This window comes from Ovis aries, chromosome 4 (assembly GCF_016772045.2).
Source record: "Ovis aries strain OAR_USU_Benz2616 breed Rambouillet chromosome 4, ARS-UI_Ramb_v3.0, whole genome shotgun sequence".
In the NCBI taxonomy this organism is placed as follows: Eukaryota; Metazoa; Chordata; class Mammalia; order Artiodactyla; family Bovidae; genus Ovis; species Ovis aries.
In genome coordinates this window covers 52,162,262-52,182,043 of record NC_056057.1, presented here as the reverse complement: position 1 = coordinate 52,182,043, position 19,782 = coordinate 52,162,262, and the positions used below count along the sequence as shown (strand labels likewise).

Sequence of the window (19,782 nt, the reverse complement as noted above, 5' to 3'; positions counted from 1 at the left end):
TGATTGTCATAGATTTGGTTTCCCTGGTGGCTCAGCTGGTAAAGAGTCCACCTGCAGTGTGGGAGACCTGGGTTCAATCCCTGGGTTGGGAATCCCCTGGAGAAGGGAATGGCTACCCACTCCAGTATTCTGGCCTGGAGAATTTCATGGACTGTATAGTCCATGGGGTCACAAACAGCTGGACATGACTGAGTGACTTTTACTTTATTTTTGTCATTGATAGCTTTTATTATGTTGAGATATGTTCCCTCTATACCTACTTTGATAACAGTTTTATTGTGAATGGATGTTGAATTTTATTGAATGTTTTCTGTATCTGTTGAGATGATTGTGTAAAAGGTTTTGCCTTTTCTTTTGTTGATGTGGTGTATCACATTGACTAATCTGCATATGTTGAACCATCCTTGTGAACTTGGGATGAGTCTCACATCTTTTTTATGTGTTGTTGGATTTGAGTATGCTAATATTTTGTTGAGAATTTTTAAATCTGTATTCATCAAAGATGTTGGTCTCTAACTTTATTTTTTTGACTTCCCTGGTGGCTTAGATGGTAAAGTGTATGCCAACAATGCAGGGGACCTGGGTTCAATGGAAGGAAATGGCAACCCACTCCAGTATTCTTGCCTGAAAAATCCCATGGAGGGAGGAGCCTGCTAGGCTACAGTCCATGGGGTCGCAAAGAGTCAGACATGACTGAGCAACTTCACTTTTTTATTTTTTTTAATAATATCCTTGTCTGGTTTTGGTATTGGGGTGATGGTGGCTTTATAGGATGTCTTTGAGAGTATTCCTTCCTCTTCAGCCTTTTGAAAGAATTTGAGAAGGATATAAGTTCTTCATTGTATGAATGATAGAATTCACCTGTGAAGCTATCAGACCCTGGACTTTGGTTTGTAGGCAGTTTTCTTTTTTTTTAAATTACAGATTCTATTTCTTCTAGTGATTGTTCAAGTTAGTTAGTTATTCTTGATTCAGTTTTGGTGGGCTGTATGTTTCTAGAAAATGGTTCATTTCTTCTAGGTTGAAAATCTGTTGGCAAATAACTGTTCATAGTATTCTATTATGATTTTTGTATTTCTATTGTATCTTGTGATTTCTCCTCTTTCATTTAATATTTTGTTTAATTGGGACTTTTTACTTCTTGGTGAGCTTGGCCAGAGGTTTGTCAGTTTTGTTTACCCTTTCGAAGAACCAGCTCTTGGCTTTATTTTTTCCTATTGTTTTTAATCTCTATTTTATTAGTTTCCTCTCTGATCTTTATTATCTCCTTCCTTCTGCTGACTTAAGATTTTCTTTGTTCTTCCTTTTCTAATTCTTTTAGGTGGTGGGTTAGGTTGTTTATTTGAGATTTTTCATTTTTTTTTTTAAAGAAGGGACTGTATCACTAGGAACTTCCCTCTAAGAGCTGTTTTTGCTGCACCCCATAGGTCTTTTATGATTGTGTTTTCATTGTCATTTACCTCAAGGTATGTTAAAATTTCTTCTTTGATTTTGTCATTGACTCATTGATGTTTTAGTAACATGTTGTTTAGTCTCCATATAATTTTTTTCTCATTTCTTTTTCTGTGGTTGATTTCTAGTTTTATGCTATTGTGGTTGGAAGAGATATTTGAAATAATTTCCATATTCTTATAATTTTTGAGGCCTTGTTTTGTGCCCTGGTATGTGCACTTGAAAAGAATGTATATTCTACTTCTCTTGGATGTAATGTCTTGAAAATATCAATTAAGTATAACTGTTCTATTATATAATTTAGGATCTCTATTGCTTTGTTGATTTTCTGTCTCAAAGATCTGTCCATTGATGTAAGTGGGGTTTTAAAGTCTCTTACTTCATGGGGTCGCAAAGAGTCGGACACGACTGAGCGACTGAACTGAACTGAACTATTAATTTATTTCAGTTAATCTCTCCCTTTATGTCATTTAGTATTTGTTTTATATATTTGGGTGTTCCTGTATGGGGTGTAATTATGTTGACAACTGTAGTATCCTCTCCTTGCATTGATCCTTTTTTCATTATGTAGTGCCCTTATCTTTCTTTATAGCCTTTGTTTTAAAGTTTATTTTGTTTGATATGAGTATTACAGCCCCCACTTTCTTATTTGTTTGCATGAAATATCTTTTCCCACCCTTTCACTTTCCATCAACATGTGTCCTTTGCCCTAAAGTGGGTCTCTTGTAGGCAGTGTGTTGGAGGCTCTTGCTTTTTTTGTTGGAGCATTCGGTTCATTGACATTTAAGGTAATTATTGATAGAGATGTATTTATTGTCATTTTAAACCTTCTCTGTTGAGTTTATATTTCTTCTTTTGTCCTTTTCTTTTTCCTTTTGTAGTTTGATTTTCTTTTGTATTGTGTTTATGTTCTTTTTGATTTATGTGAATATGTTGTATGGTTTTGATTTGTGGATACCCTCTTTTTCAGGTTATGTTTACACCTTCCTCTATCTACTTGCCTTAGGCTAGTAGTCATATAGACTCAAACACATTCTAGAAAAAAAAATCTATATTTTCTTATTCTCCTCTCCCCTTAATTTTCTTATTTTGATATCCTCTTTTATATCTTCATGTTCATCCTTTTGTTGCCCATTGTGGTTATCATTGCTTTCACTTCTGTCTACTGGCTTATTTAAGTGATTTACTTTCCAATTGTATTTTTCTCTTTTCTATATAGATTCTTACTTCTTTTCTGTTTAGGGAAGACCTTTCAGTATTTCCTTTAGGATAGGTTTGGTATTACTTTATTCTTTTAGTTTCTGCATTTCTGAGAAATTCTTTCTTTCTCTACTCTGAATAATTAGAATATCCTAGTGTGCAGATTTTCCCCTTTCAGGACATTGAATGTATCTTACTACTCCCTTCTGGTCTGCAATCATTTCTGTAGATAAATCAGCTTATGGCATTATAGGTTTCCCTTGTAATTAAACTCTTTTTCTCTTGCTGCCTTTAGAATCCTCTCTTTTTAAAACTTATTTTTCTTGTTTTTATTTTTATTGGAGTACAGTGGCTGTACAATACTATGTTGGTCTCTGGCACACATCAACATGAATCAGCCACAGGTATGCATATGTCCCGTCTCTCTTGAACCTTCTTCCACCTCCCACCCCATCCCAACCCTCTAGGTTAGAATCCTCTTATTTTTAACTTTTGATATTTTTATTATAATAAGTGTTGGTGTAGGTCTGTTTGGGACCCTCTGTGCTTCCTGTACCTGGATATATATTTCCTTCTTAAGGTTTAGGAAGTTGTCAGCCATAATTCCATCAAATATGTTTTCAGTCTCCTTTTCTCTTTCTTCTGGAATCACTGTTATGCATAGGTTGATGTGCTTTTTATCATCCCTCAGGTCTTTTATATTGCTTTCATTTTTTTCATTTGGCTTTCTGTCTGCTATTCTGATTGAGTGACTTCCATTATTCTCTCTTTCAGGAGCCTTATTCATTCTTTCGCATTTTTCATTCTGCTATTCAATGCCTTTAGCTCAGCTTTCATCTCAGCTGAAATTTTTCCTGTTTTTTTTTTTTCCCTAGTTTCTTTTTATAGTAATCTGCATTTCTGTTGATAGACTTTCTTAGTCCCTATAGTATTTTCATTATCTCCTTTTTGAGTTCATTGAATTTCAAATTGAAGAAGTCTGTTTTATTTGTTCTTTCAGGGGAATTCTCTTGACCTTTTAACTAGGCATAGTTTCTCTGCTTCTTTGTTTTACTTATATTTCTCTTGCTGTATGAGTTTAGGAGGAACAATTTCCTACTGTGGTCCTAGAGGGCTATGTTTATGTGGGAGTGTCCTGTGTAGCCCTAGCCTGTGTGGGTTTAATGTTTTTTGGTGTGAGGACTGCTTTTACTGTACTTGCCTGCCAGTTCTTTTCTCGGTGTATGCTGGACATTATCCCCTTGGTGGGAGGTGTGACTGGTGTTGTGATCAGAGCCTGCCCTGGTGATTGAGTGGGTCCTTCTTTTTGCTCTGTGGGTGCCAGTGCCCTGTCAGGGCCTGGATCTGCTCCCTGGCTGTTGGAGTGGAAGCCCCCAGGTCTGTCTCTAAGCCGCAGTGCCAGGCAGATGAGAGTAGAGCGCTCCCACTGGGAGAGGAGCCAGAGCATTTCTCTTCTGGAGCTGTTCACCAGTGAGTGCGCTCTGCTGTGTCGCCTGCCACTCATTGCGCTGATACACAAAGCACACCACTGTTGGCCCCATCTCAACCTTAGAATGCCAGTGGTTGGCCTTGGTGTCCCTCAGTTGCTGTTTACACAAGTCTACTAGCATGGATCCACTGAAGTCATGTCCTGGGACTGTAGTAGTCTTGCACCTGGACCCACTGTGGGAGCTCATGAGGCAGTTCAGACTCTGGCCCAGCCCAGCCCCCATGCACATGCCCTGTGGCAGCCCCCATTGTCCACTTGGATGTCTTACAGATGTTGAATCTACAAAGCTGGTGTTGGAAGTATAAATTTGCAACCATCTGGGAGAGATTTTAGCCCTGCTTTTTAAGTCATGTGGCTCCTGGGGCTCACCTGTGGTTTCAGCCCCACCTCTGTGAGTGGGCAACCCACTGGCATCTGTTCCCAGAGCTGGCTGAGGTGGCAGCTGGGGTGTGAGAGCCCACAGAGGCAGGAGTGCCCCCCACGGTGGTGGCTGAGGCAGATTCTCGGGGAGTCCACATTGTGGCAGGGACTGGTGCTTGGGAAAAGAGGCTGTAATGACAGCCCCTCCCCTCCCTTCACACACCACTTAACAATGGGGCTTTGCTTCTGTGGTGGTTCTGGGTTTCTTCCGTGAACACCCCTAGTTGTGGCCTACACACTCCAGCCCCTTTTGGCTGTTTCTGCACAGCCAATAGCGGTTCTCTCCCTGGGTCTGTCCTCTAAATCCTGAGTTCCAGCACCCAGCCCTGGCCTGTACCAATGGACACACCCATCTCAAGCTGGGGCTTGCAGGGTGGTGGCAGGGACCATTTGTACATCTCTCTCTGTTCTGCCCACCACAAACCAGTTGTTGCTCTCTCCGCTGAAACTTCCTGTCTATATTGACCATTCTCCCTGCCAATGAGAGGGCTTCTCAGGGTACAGGAACCTTTCCTTTTTTTCAATTGTCTCCCAGGGATGCAGGTCCTATCCTTCTGCTTGTTTCATTTTTCCTTTCATCCCTACCTGATTGTGTGGAGATCTTTCTTTTCCTTTCAAATGTTTGAGGTCTTCTGCTGGTTTCAGTAGGTGTTCTGTGAGAACTGTTCCATTTGTAAATATATTGTTGATATATTTGTGGGAGGAGGTGAGTTCCATGTCCTTGTACCCTCCCATGTTAGATCTTGCAAGTGATAGAAAGCTGAGATGTCACCAAACTTCTAAAAAGGAGTTATGTGAACGCGTGTTTACTTTCTAATGAAGGTTTTTTTAAAAACATGTTAAATATGAGGCGAAATTTGATCTAAGACTCTTTCATAATCACCTGATAGTGAGGTTGAGGAAAGTAATTATCCCTTGAAAGTGAAAGTGAAAGAAAGCCAAGTCGCTCAGTTGTGTTTGACTCTTTGCAACCCCATGGACTATAGCCTACCAGGCTCCTCAGTCCATAGAATTTTCCAGGCAAGAGTACTGGAGTGGGTTGCCATTTTCTTCTTCAGAGGATCTTCCCAACCCAGGGATCGAACCCAAGTCTCCTCCATTGCAAGAGGATTCTATACTGTCTGAGCCACCAGGGAAGCGCTGATTATCCCTTACCCACCTTTAATTGTAGGTGGCTATCGGTACTTACCAAAAAACCTAAGAGTTGTACATGACTGATTTATAACAGGCTCCAAAGTAGTTAACAGTCTTTATAAAAATGATTATTAAAACATACTAGATGTAAAAATAGAAAATAAAATTAAAAACTATTAAATCACTCAAGTAACTTTTTTCTGTCCACAATATCCAGCTTTAGAAACATCAAAAAACTTCAATCACAGCCTAAGTCACAGAGTCAGGTAGGTCATGATTGAAAGAAACTTTCAGTGTCATTCAGGATAGTCTTTTAATTTGTTATTGTCTTTCCCTAGACCTTTGATTTAATTGTTCCAAGGATTAATCAAGATCCTCTATGAAATCTCTCTCAAGTTCTGATCAATCCTTTGTTCTCTCCGTTGAACTGTAAGGTTTAATTATTAAAAATTTTATCTAGGCAGATAAAATTTCATCTGTTTACCCACAGACTTTTGTTTGCTCAGCTGAATTTGTCTAGAATTTTAAGATCACACTTTCTAATGTTTTGACCATATAATAGATTCTCAGTTGTATTTACTTTCATCAGTTCATTTGATCTTTATAAAATGCTATGAGTTAAGTATTGTCTCCATTATTCAGATAAGGAACTTGAAGTCAGAAATGTAAGTGATTTTCCCAACATCATTCTTAGTAAATGAAGGAGTTGTTACTCAAACCCAACTCTATATACAGAGCCAAAATTCTTGATATTATAAACTATATGATACAATAAAATATGATACTGTTTCTCAATCTGTTAGGTGGGATAGTATATGAGATTTAACACAGTACCTGTCATAAATATATTTAGATCAATAAACATCTAATTTAGTAGGTAAATAGTCTTTTCTTTTTTCCTTTGCCATTTTAGATGGATACTTTTTAGCTTTTGAAGTTTAAACTAATTGGCCATGAAAATTTTGCAAAATACTAAAGACTTCTGTTCTGCAAGGAAAAAGAACTTGGGTGGGCAGGAAATGATGGAAGAATTTGGGAAGAAGAGACCAAAGAAAGGCTGGCAGAACTCCAGAGTCCAAAAAACTGGGGGCCCACTAGGAAACATGGTTGGAAAGAGAAGCCAGTGTTTTGAGGGAAGAGCCATTGCAAGGGCCCTCATTTGGATGCTTAGGAACATGGATGAACGGGGTGTTTATAGGCTGATGGTTCACACTTTCCACTTGCCAGTTCTTTTTCTTTGGTCTTTGCCCTACTACTATCAGTCTAATCCATACCATGAACTCCAGGACCTCTAAAACCCCGAATGAAAGACATTGTTGTCTATGGTGGTGGTGGTGGTGAGGATAAGAAGCCATTATATACTTTCTTAAGAGGATTTTAAACTGAACTTGGCTTCCTGGTTAGTCTAGTCCACCATCATATCATCATATTTTTATCAGGTCTTGTGAAATAGTTATATGCCTATTATTTTTCTACTATACAGTAGTACTAGGTATTGGAGGTAAAAAGAAATGAGTAAGGTATGAATGATCTTTGTCTATAGGAAATAGAGTATCTTCTCTTTGGTTGATATTAAATATTTGTCACAACATTTCATTTTCATTCAGAGTTCCTGGACTCAGCTGGGATTAGCTGGATGAAGTATCTCTTCACCAAAACTTCAATCTTCAGCCTGTGTTTCTTTTTCGCTATCTACTTTTCTAGCTTGTGTGTATTTTCTTCTTGGACTTTTTGCTCCTTCCTCACTTCCTGTACCAGCATGGTGTCTTTCACTGTTCCCCTCCCAGCACCAGGCACCTGGGGCATCACTTGATGTTGAGGGACCCTTGTCCTTTATCCTATCTGACAGCTTCCTTCTAACTAGATGTGGGGATTCTGGTGCCAGCCCTCACTGTTCAGTTGAGAAGAATAAAAGAAAAATGGCTAATCTGAGGTTACTTGAGGTACTTGATAAATTATAGAAGCAGGGGGGTTCAGGATGGGGAACACGTGTATACCTGTGGTGGATTCATGTTGATGTATGGCAAAACCAATACAATATTGTAAAGTAATTAGCCTCCAATTAAAATAAATAAATTTATATTTTAAAAAATTATAGAAGCAAAGATTTCTGGAGCTAGAAGTTACTTTCATTCCAAATCAAAAGCCTAGGCTAAGAAAAGTTAGGTGTCACAAGGCTGATGATACAGGTCACTCAAGGGGGTAGAACAGGAAATTTTTTATTTTAGTTCATGTACTCTCTTTACTAAAGCACAGAATGCCACAATATATATCATATCTTAAGACAGTTTAGAAATGAGAAAGAGGGGAGCAGGCAAAGCTTGCCTCACCTCTCAAATGATACCATACAACTTATGCTACACCTTACGCTAGTTCCTATTTCATTATGTGGCCAGTCTTGAACGTTCCAGGGGAAAGTGAATAAATTGTCTGAAAGAGCTAAACAACAAGCTGATTTGACGAGGCCAACTCAAGCTGCTTTTGCTTTTAAAAAATATTTTAGCTAAAATATATTTTGACTTAAACACTCCTTGAAGGATTTGTCTGGCAGAAAATAGAACATTGATTGTAAATGGCATCTTGGCACAGAGGCCCAGAAATCAAAGGAATTTAGAGAAGAAAATTCCCCAAACCAGTGGCAATTATTTGTGTGTTGTTTCCAGGTCAGAGGGCCAAGTGTATACACCAGAACTTTCCAGATTAAAAGGGCAGATATATATTTCAAACAACTTGTCACCTTCTCTCTCTCTCTCTCTATTTTTCCTGGGATTTTTGTTTGATTGCATTCTATCTATAGATTTGAGACAAATTGACTCAGTGTTGTGTTCCTAGCCACTGAAATGCTGAGTCTCTACATTTATTTAGCAATATTTTATATTATTCAGCATATATGATTTATACTTGTTACATTTATTCCTCTTTTTATAATATATAATAGTTATTAATATATAATAAATATTATATATTAATATTAATATATAAATGTATATTTTATATATTTGATGCTATAGTAAATGATATTGTTTTCCATTTGCTTATTCATAAAATATAAAAATACAATTGACTTTTTTGTACGCTGACCTTATATGTTGGAGCTTACTAAATTCACTTATCAGTTTCAGAGGCTCTTTTTCAGATTCCTTAGGATTTTCCATGTATATGATCATGTCATCTGCAAATACTGACAGTTTAACTTCTTCCATCTCAATATGTAGGGCTTTGTTTTATATGTACCTATTTTCAGTAAAAGTGGTAAGAGTATCTTTACCTTCTCTTGATTTTAGGGGAATATATGATGTTTTTCACCATTAGGTGTGATATTGGCTATTGGTTTTTTCCTAAATGTCTTTTCACAGGTTGAGGTAGTTACCTTCTGTTCCTTGTCTCCTGAAAGTGTCTGTCATGAGTGGGTGTTTAATTTTATGAGATAGTTTTCTAAATCTATTTAGATGATCTTTTGATTTTTTTTCTATATTTAGTAAGTATGCTGAGTTGATTTTTTCCAGCTTTCTTGAAATACAATTTATGAAAAATACTGTGTAAATTTAATGTCAACACAATGATATATGTACACAATCTGAAACAATTACCACAATAACTTTAGTTAACATATTTATCACCTCACATAATTATGTTGTGTATATGTGAAAGAGAGATAAGAACTTTTAAGATCTATTCTCTTAGCAGCTTTCAAATATATAATACATTATTGTTACCTACGGTACCATGCTGTACATTACCTGCTCAGGGCTTATTTATATTATAACTGGAAGTTTGTACTTTTTCACCCCCTTTACTTATTTCCCCAAGGTCCCAGCTCTTGTCTCTGGCAACTGCCAATGTTTTGCCTGTTTCTCTGAGTTTGAATTTTTAGATTCCACATGTAAGTTAGAGTATACAATATTTGTCTTCTCCAACTTATTTCCTTCACCATAATGCCCTCAAGGGCCATCTATGGTGCCTTGGCAAGATTCACTTCTTCTTTTTATGGCTGAATGATATTCCATTGTTATGTCTACCACATTTCTTTGATTCATTCATCCATGGATGGACACAGGTTACTTCCATAGCTTGGCTATTGTGAATAATGCGGCAGTGAACACGGACGTACAGATATTTTTTTGAGTTAGTATTTTCATTTCCTCCAGATAAATACCCAGAATTGGAACTGTGGGATCATATAGTAGTTCTGTTTTTAATTAATTAAAAGTATAGTTGATTTATGGAGAGAAGGAAATGGCAACCCACTCCAGTGTTCTTGCCTGGAGAATTCCATGGACAGAGGAGCCTGGTGGGCTACAGTCTGGGGTCACAAAGAGTTGGACACGACTGAGTGACTAACACACACACACACATAGTTGATTTAGAATGTTATGTTAATTTCTGCTGTAAGCTAAGTGATCCAGTTATACACATATACATACATATTATCTTTTTTATTATTCTTTCACTTTATGGTTTATCATAGAATATTGAGTATATTTCTCTGTACATTAGGGCCTTTTTGTTTATCCATTCTGTATGTAATATTTACATCTGCTAACCCAAAACTCCCACTCTATCCATCCCCCAATTTTCCCCTTCCTCAACTCAGTTCAGTCGCTCAGTCATGTCCAACTCTTTGCGACCCCATGAATTGCAGCATGCCAGGCCTCCCTGTCCATCACCAACTCCCGGAGTTCACTCAAACTCATGTCCATCAGGTTGGTGATGCCATCCAGCCATCTCATCCTCTGTCATCACCTTTTCCTCCTGCTCCCAATCCCTCCCAGAATCAGTCTTTTCCAATGAGTCAGCTCTTTGCATGAGGTGGCCAAAGTACTGGAATTTCAGCCTCAGCATCATTCCCTCCAAAGAACTCCCAGGGCTGATCTCCTTTAGAATGGATTGGTTGGAGCTCCTTGCAGTGCAAGGGACTCTCAAGAGTCTTCTCCAACACCACAGTTCAAAAGCATCAATTCTTCAGCGCTCAGCTTTCTTCACGGTCCAACTGTCACATCCATACATGACCATTGGAAAAACCATAGCCTTAACTAGACGGACCTTTGTTGGCAAAGTAGTGTCTCTGCTTTTCAATATGCTATCTAGGTTGGTCATGACTTTTCTTCCAAGGAGTAAGCGTCTTTTAATTTCATGGCTGCAGTCACCATCTGCAGTGATTTGGGAGCCCCCCAAAATAAAGTCTGACACTGTGTCTGTTCTCTGTGTCTGTGAGTCTGTTTCTAAATCATAGATAGGTTCATTTGTGTCATATTTTAAATTTCACATATAAGTGATATATGGTATTTGTCTTTCTCTATGTGACCGGTTTTGACTTCAATTAGTATGATACGTCTAGGTCCATCCATGTTGCTGCAAATGGCGTTATTTCATTCTTTGTTATGGCTGAGTAGTATTTTGTTGTATATATGGACCACATCTTCTTTATCCATTCATCTATTGATGGACATTTAGGTTGTTTCTATATCTTGGCTGTTGTGAATGTAGTGAACATGGAGGTGCATGCATCTTTTTAAATTATAGTTTTGTCTGGATATATGAACAGGAATGGGACTGCTGGATCACCTAGTAATTCTATTTTTAGTTGTCCGAGGATCTTCCATACTATATTCTGTAGTGGCTGCACCAACTTATATTCCCATATTCAGAGTAGGAAGGTTCCCATATCTCCATACGCTATCCAGCATTTTTTTATTTGTAGACCTTTTGGTTGTTGTTCCGTCACTAAGTCATGTCTGACTCTTTGCGACCCCATGGACTGCAAGCACGCCAGGCTTCCCTGAACTTCACTATCTCCCAGAGTTTTCTCTAACTCATGTCCATTGAATTGGTGAAGCCTCCAACCATCTTGTCCTCTGTCACCCCCCTTCTCCTATTGCCTTCAATCTTTACCAGCCTCAGGGTCTTTTTCAGTGAGTTGGGTCTTTGCATCAGGTGGCCAGAATATTAGAGCTTCAGCTTCAGCATTGGTCCTTCCAATGAATATTTGGGATTGATTTTCTTTAGGATTGACTGATTTGATCTCCTTGTTGTCCAAGGGATTCTCAAGAGTCATCTTCAGCACTGCAACTCAAAAGCATCAATTCTTTGGCCTTAGTTTTATGAATGTTTAATTTTAAATCAGCTGTTTCACTCTCCTGTTTTACCCTTATCAAGAGCCTCCTTAGTTCCTCTTCACTTTCTGCCGTTAGAGTGGTATCAGCTGCATACCCGAGGCTGTCGGTATGTCTCTAGGCAATTTGATTCAATCTTGTGAGTCATCCAGCCTGGCATTTTGCATGATGTACTCTGCATGTAAGTTAAATAAACAGAGTGACAATATACAACCTTGTCTTACTCCTTTCCCAATTTTGAACCCGTTCATTGTTCCATGTCCAATCCTAACTGTTGTGTCTTCACCTGCACACAGATGTCTCAGGAGGCAGGTAAGGTGGTCTGGAAGTCCCATCTCTTTAAGAATTATCTACAGTTTGAGTATTGTGGTCCACACACTCAAAGGCTTTCATGTAGTAAATGAAGCAGAAGTAGATTTTTGTGTGTGTAATTGCTTTGCTTTTTCTATGATCCAGCAGTTGTTGGCAATTTGATTTCTGGTTGCTCTGCCTTTTCTAAATCCAGCTTGTGCATATGGAAGTTCTCAGTTCATGTACTGCTGAAGCCTACCTTGAAGGATTTTGAGCATTACCTTGCTAGTATGTGAAATGAGCACAGGTGTATGGTAGTTAGAACGTTTTTGGCATTGCCCTTCTTTGGGACTGGAATGAAAAACTGACCTCTTGCAGTCCTGCGGTCACTGCTGAATTTTCCAAATTTGCTGACATATTTAATGTAGCACTTTCACAGCATCATCTTTTAGGATTTGAAATAGCTCAGCTGGAATTGTATCACTTCCACTAGCTTTGTTCATAGTAATGTTTCCTAAGGCCCACTTGACTTCACACTCTAGGATGTTTGGTTCTAGGTGAGTGACCACACCTTTGTGGTTATCCAGGTCATTAAGACCTTTTGTATAGTTTTTCTGTGTATTCTTGGCACCTCTTCTTAATATCTTCTGTTTCTGTTAGGTCCTTACCCTTTCTGTCCTTTATTGTTCCCATCTTTGCATGAAAGATGTATCCCCTTTGTATCTCCAATTTTCTTGAACAGATCTCTAGTCTTTCCCATTCTGTTGTTTTCCTATATTTCTTTTCACTGTTCACTTAGGAAGTCTTTCTTATCTCTCCTTGCTATTTTCTTGAACTCTGCATTCTGTTGGTGTATCTTTCCCTCTATCTTTTGCCTTTTGCTTCTCTTCTTTTCTCAGCTATTTGTAAGGCCTCCTCAGACAACCACTTTACCTCCTTGCATTTGTTTTTCTTGGGGATGGTTTTGGTCATCACCTCCTGTTCACTGTTATGAACTTCCATCCATGGTTCTTCAGGCATTCTGTCTACCAGATCTAATCTCTTGAATCTATTTGCCACCTCCACTGTAAAATAATAAGAGTTTTGATTTAGGTCATACCTTAATGGTCTAGTTGTCTCCCCTACTTTCTTTAATTTAAGGCTGAATTTTGCAATAAGGAGTTCATGATCTGAGCCACAGTCAGCTCCAGTTCTTGTTTTGCTGACTGTATAGAGCTTCTCTATCTTCAGCTGCAAAGAATATAATTAATCTGATTTTGGTGTTGACCATCTGTTGATGTCCATGTGTAGAGTCATCTTTTGTGTTATTGGAAAAGGGTGTTTGCTAAGACCAGTGCATTCTCCTGGCCAAACTCTATTAGCCTTTGCCATGCTTCATTTTGTACTCCCAGGCCAAATTTGCCTGTTGTTGTGGGTATCTCTTGACTTCCTACTTTTGCATTACAACCCCCTACAATGAAGAGGACATACTTTTTGGTGTTAGTTTTAGAAGGTCTTGTAAGTCTTCATAGAACCATTCAACTTCACTTTCATTGGCATTTGTCATTGGGGCTTAGACTTGGAATGTTCCATGGTTTCCCTTGGAAACAAACAGATCATTCTGTCATTTTTGAGATTTCACCCAAGTACTGCATTTTGAACTCTTCTGTTGACTGAGGGCTACTCCATTTCTTTAAGGGATTCTTGCCCACAGTAGTAGATACAATAATCATCCGAATTAAATTCACCCATTCCTGTCCATTTTAGTTCACTGATTCCTAAAATGCTGATGTTCACTCTTGCCATCTCCTGCTTGACCACATCCCATTTACCTTGATTCATGGACCTAACATGAATCAAGGTTCCTATTCAGTATTATTCTTTACAGCATCAGACTTTGCTTTCACCACCAGACTCATCCACGACTGAACTTCATTTTCACTTTGGCCTATCCTGTTCTTTCTTTCTGGAGCTATTTCTCTGCCTTTCCCCAGTAGCATTTCGGACACCTATTGACGTGGGGGGCTCATCTCTTGGTGTCATATTTTGTTTGCCTTTTCATACTGTTCATGGGATTCTCACAGCAAGAACCCTGAAGTGGCTTGCCATTCCCTTCTCCAGTGGACCAAGACATTTTCATGATGGCCATACCAACCAGTGTGAGGTGGTACCTCATTGTAGTTTTGATTTTCACTTCTCTAATAATTAGCAGTGTTGAGCATCTTTTCATGGGCATATTGGCCATTTGTATGTCTTTTTTGGACAAATATGTATTTAGGTCTTCTGGCCATTTTATGATTGGGTTGTTTCTTTGTTGAGCTATAAGAGCCGTTTGTATATTTCGGAAATTAATCCCTTATCAGTCACATCATTTGCACAATATTTTCACAGTTTGTCACAATATTTTATCCCATTCTATAGGTTGATTTTTCATTTTGTTTATGGTTCCCTTTGCTGTGCAAAAGTTTGAAAGTTTATTTTTGCTTTTATTTCTATTGCCTTCAGAGACTGACTTGAGAAAATATTGATATGATGTATGTCAGAGAATGTTTTGCCTATGGTCCCTTCTAGGAATTTTATGGTGGCATACCTTAGGTTTAAGTCTTTAAGTAATTTTGAATTTATTTGTGTGTATGGTGTGAAGGTGTGTTCTAATTTTATTGATTTACATGCAGTTATTCAACTTTCCCAAAACCACTTGCTGAAAAGACTTTGTTTTTCCCATTGTATAGTCTTACCTCTATTGTCAAAGATTAATTGTCCATAGGGGAGTGGATTTATTTCTGTGCTTTCTATTCTGTTCAGTTGGTCCATACAACTGTTTTTGTGCCAATACCATGCTATTTTGATTATTGTGCTTTGTAGTATTGTCTGAAGTCTGGGAGGCTTATGCCTCCTGCTTTGTTCTTTTTCTTCAGGATTTCTTTGGCAATTTTGGGGGTCTTTTATGGTTTCATATAAATTTTAGGAAAATTTGTTCTAGTTGGCTGAAAACTGTTATGGGTAATTTGACAGAAAGAAAGTCACTCAGTTATGTCCGACTATTTGTGGCTGCATGGACTACATAGTCCATGGGATTCTGCAGGCCAAATCACTGCAGTGATTTGGGATCTCATTAAATATGTGGATTGCTTTGGGTAGTATAACTATTTCAACAATATTAATTCTTCCAATCCACAAGCATGGGGTTATCTTTCCATTTCTTTGAATTATCTTCAGTTTATTTTATTAATGTTTTATAGTTCTTATAATTCTTTCACCTCTCACCTTCTTGGTTAGGTTCATTCCTAAATATTTTATTTTGGTGGGTGTGATTTTAAAAAGTATTGTTCTTTTACATTCCTGTAATGATATTTCATTGTTAGTGTAAAGAAATGATACTAGTTTTTATGTGTTAATCTTATATCCTTCTACCTTGCTGAAATTGTTGGTCAGTTCTAATAGTTTTTGTGTGGAGTCTTTAGGGCTTTTTCCATATATAGTATCTCATCATCTGCATATAATGACAATTTTATTTCTTCCCTTCTAACTTGGATATCTTTTATTTTTGTTTTGTTGTCTGATTGCTGTGGCTAGGACTTTCAATACTATTGGAAGAGGTTATGCAAAAACCCAAACTAACTTTATAGCCAACTCAGTATGTTGAATAGAAGAGGTGAGAGTGATGTCCTTCGCGTGTTCTGTATTTTAGCAGGAAGGCTTTCAACTTTTCACCACTGAGTATTATATTGACTGTGGTTTGTCATTGATAGCTTTTATTACGTTGACATATGTTCCTTCTATACCCATTCAGTAAGAGTGTTCATCATGAATGGATGTTGAATTTTGTCAAGTGTTTGGTTGACACTTGGTTTTTGTCTTTTCTTTTGTTGATGCGGTGTATCACATTGATTCATTTGCATATGTATAGCCATCCTTGTGAACTTAGGATAAATCCCACTTGGTCATGTTGTATGATCTTTTTTATGTGTTGTTGAATTTGAGTTTGCTAATATTTTCTTGAGAATTTTCGCTATATTCATCTAAGATACTGGCCTGTAATTTTCTTTTTTGGGAGTGTCACTACATGAGTTTGGTATCAGGGTGACAGTGGCTTCACAGAATGTCTTTGGTAGTGTTCCTTCCTCTTCAATCTTTTGGAACAATTTGAGAAGGATTGGTGTAAGTTCTTTGTATATCTGGTAGAATTTGCCTGTGAAGTCATCTGGTCCTGTCCTTTTGTTACATACATAGTTCATTTCTAGTGATTGGTCTGTGCAAGTTGGTAAGCTGATGCAGTGGCTGATGCCTGGTTCTGGTGCCCAGTAGTGGTGGTGGCTCACGCACACCCTCAGAGATCATGATGGGAGCAGAGGTGGCTTGTGATCTCCCCTGGAGTCTGCAAGGATGTTTTTAGTTTTTGAGAAACCTCCATACTGTTTTCCATAGTAGATACCTATTTACTACATTCCTTCCAACAGCCCATGAGGGTTTTTTTTCCTCCAGATCCTTGCCAACACTTGTCTCTTGTCTTTTTAATATTATCTATTCTAACAGGTGGACTTCCCTGGTGGCTCAGCTGGTAAAGAATCCGCCTGCAATAAAGACACCTGGGTTTGATTCCTGGGTTGGGAAGATCCCCTGGAGAAGGGAACAACTACCCACTCCACTATTCTGGCCTGGAAAATTCCATGGACTATACAGTCCAAGGGGTCACAAAGAGTTGGACATGACTGAGCGACTTTAAAAAAAAAAATTCTAACAGGTATAAGGTGACATCTCACTGTGGTTTTGATTTGCATTTTCCTTATGATTAGTGATGTTGAACACCTTCTCATAGACCTGTTGGTCATCTGGATGTCTTCTTTGGAAAAATGTTTATTTGGATCCTCTGCCCATTTCTTGACTTTTTTTTTTTTTTTGGTGCTGTTTTATGAGTTTTTAAAATATGTTTTAGATATAATCCCTTATCATATATATGTGGTTTGTAACTATTCTATTTTCTAGGTTGAATCTTCCTCGTGTTGGTTTCTTTTCCCATGTGCAGAAGCTTTTGGTTTCTATGTAGTCCCCCTCATTGATTTTTGCTTTTGTTGCATTTACTTTTAGTGTCAGATCAAAAAATCATCACCAAGACCAATTTCACAGAGCCTTCCCCTCTGTTTTCTTCTGAGTTTTATTTTTGTAGGCCTTACACTCAACTCTTTAATCTGTTTTAATTTTTGTATATGGTGCAAGATAGTGGGTTTAGTTTCATTCTTTTGCATGTAGCTGTCCAGTATTCCCAACACCATTTATTGAAGAGACTGTCCTTTCCTCACTGTATATTGTTGGCATCTTTATCAGAAATTAATTGTCCATATATGCATGGGCTTATTTCTAGGCAATCTATTCTATATCATTGATCTGTGTCTGTTACTATGCTGCTGCTGCTAAGTCGCTTCAGTCGTGTCCGACTCTGTGTGACCCCGTAGATGGCAGCCTACCAGGCTCCCCATCCCTGGGGTTCTTCAGGCAAGAACACTGGAGTGCGTTGCCATTTCCTTCTCCAATGCATGAAAGGGAAAAGTGAAAGTGAAGTTGCTCAGTCGTGTCTGACTCTTAGAGACCCTATGGACTGCAGCCCACCAGGCCCTCTGTCCATGGGATTTTCCAGACAAGAGTACTGGAGTGGGGTGCCATTTGTCATTTCTGTTACTATGCTAGTACCATACTATTTCAATTTGTTATAGCTAATATAGTTTGAAATCAGGAAGCATGACACCTTCAGCTTTCTTCTTTCTCAAGATTGCTTTGGCTATTCACAGTCTTTTGGGGTGCCATACAAATTTTAGACTTATGTGTTCTATTTCTGTGGGAAAAAAATTGGCATTTTAATAGCAACTTCATCAACTCTGTAGGTTGCTTTGGGTACATGCATGCTAAGTTGCTTTAGTAGTGTTCATCTCTGTGACCCTAAGAACTATAGCCCGCCAGGCTCCTCTGTCCTTGGGGATTCTCCAGGCAAGAATACTGGAGTGGGTTGTCATTCCTCCTCCAGGGGATCTCTCTGACCCAAGGATCGAACCCACATCTTTTAAGTCTTCCTGCATTAGGGGGTGGGTTCTTTATCCCTAGCCTGCTTTGGTTAGTAGGGACATTTTAACAGTATTGAATTTTCAATCTGTGAGCACACAGAATCTCTTATTTGTACCCTCTTCAGTTTCTCTCACTAGTGTCTTACTTTTCAGTGTACAGGTCTTTTACCTCCTTGGTTAAATTTATTCCTAGGTATTTTGTTATTTTTAGGGCAACTGTAAAATAATTGATTTCTTAATTTCTCTGATATTCTTGATTTCCTTAAAATATAACCCAACTAATTATTTTCAGGGGGATATATTTAGCTGATACTCTTCCTTATTAAAATATCAGAATGAGTAGGAACAACTGTCAGGATTTCTGATTTTCCTATTGTGCTTTTCTTTCTGGGACAAGAATAATCCTCATTTTTTTTTTTTTCCAGTGAAGTCATTGACACCAAAGATGTTACATGGTGTCTTAGCCTTCTGTCTAGAACTGCAGCTCTTGACTTGATAATTCAGTTATCTTCTAATATGTTATATTAAGGACAGAATAAATAAGGTATGCATCTGATATCCTTTTTCTGTGTATTTCCATAGTCCTCTTTCTCAAATTAACAATGCCATCTTGGTCTATAACAACTATTTATTTGTAGTAAAAACCAAACTAACAGGATTATCTATTCACTCATTTATTCCTTTCACATCTATGGAATGTTCTCTTGAGAAAAATATTACAAAAGGGATCAGATAAAATTCAGAAAGTATCACATAACTTCATAGAGAAAGTTTTATGTAATAGCTCATGGTTGTTAGGAATAAATGCCTAAATCAGGTGTTGGCTATGTCTAGTCAACTGAACTTAATTTGCATTAAGTATTAACTGCACAGGAAGAAAAAATTATAAAAGTTCAGCCTTGTCTATCAAAATTGACTTTTTTTCATGAATAATCAGATTTTATGACATGTTTACTTGTTTTCTGTTTATTTTTTTTTTTCAACTGCAAAATGTGTTAGGTCTATTTAGGAGAAGCTCATCATCAAGTTAACATAAAAGGAAAATAAAATTTGCTAATGGGTTATAGTTATCAATTTACAATTAGATATTTCTTTTAATTTAGGTGTTTTATACAACTCTAGTAGAATCTGATGCTCATAATACAGCTGTTAGTGTTTTTGAGTTTATTACAACTTGATGGGATGTTGGAATGCCACAAAGACTTCTGGGACATAATTTATTACTTTTTATGTATGAGGAAGGTAACTAGAAACATTGTATTGTTACCTCATTTTAATGCTCAAGGACAACTTGTAGGGTTGTCATGATCCTACATAAGTATTGTGGAATCTGGGTCAAAGAGATTAAGTGACTTGTCTTAGGTCACACAGCTAATAAATGTTAGTGCTTAATTCAGTCGCAAGGCTGTATAACACCAGAGACCTTTTTACTCCTGAAGCACCCTGACCCTCACCACTAATGGTATTGAGCTTCAAAGACTTGTGCCCATGACCCGTAGGAAGTTATATTTGCCATCACAGTCCAGTGCTTACATCCATGTATCCACATAATTAAACAAAAGCTTCACACAAAATTCTTTTATTGACTTTGATACCATGATGTGCTCTGATATTTTCTATTCTATCCTATTTTCAAAAAATTGTAGTT

The 19,782-nt window shown here is 37.8% G+C and overlaps 1 long non-coding RNA gene across 3 annotated transcripts in view; it reads left to right on the top strand.

The window, feature by feature from the left end:
• The first annotated feature begins 2,141 nt into the window (after window positions 1-2,141).
• The window catches only part of LOC121819401 (uncharacterized), a 32,661-nt gene continuing 15,020 nt past the window's right edge, over window positions 2,142-19,782 (top strand). For 2 of the 3 annotated variants that reach the window (XR_009600407.1, XR_006059627.2), the window contains exons 1-3: window positions 2,142-2,240; window positions 3,002-3,056; window positions 18,560-18,678. This is a non-coding gene — a long non-coding RNA (uncharacterized LOC121819401). The remainder of the gene's footprint in view (window positions 2,241-3,001; window positions 3,057-18,559; window positions 18,679-19,782) is intronic. The other variant, XR_006059629.2, reaches the window with a different exon arrangement.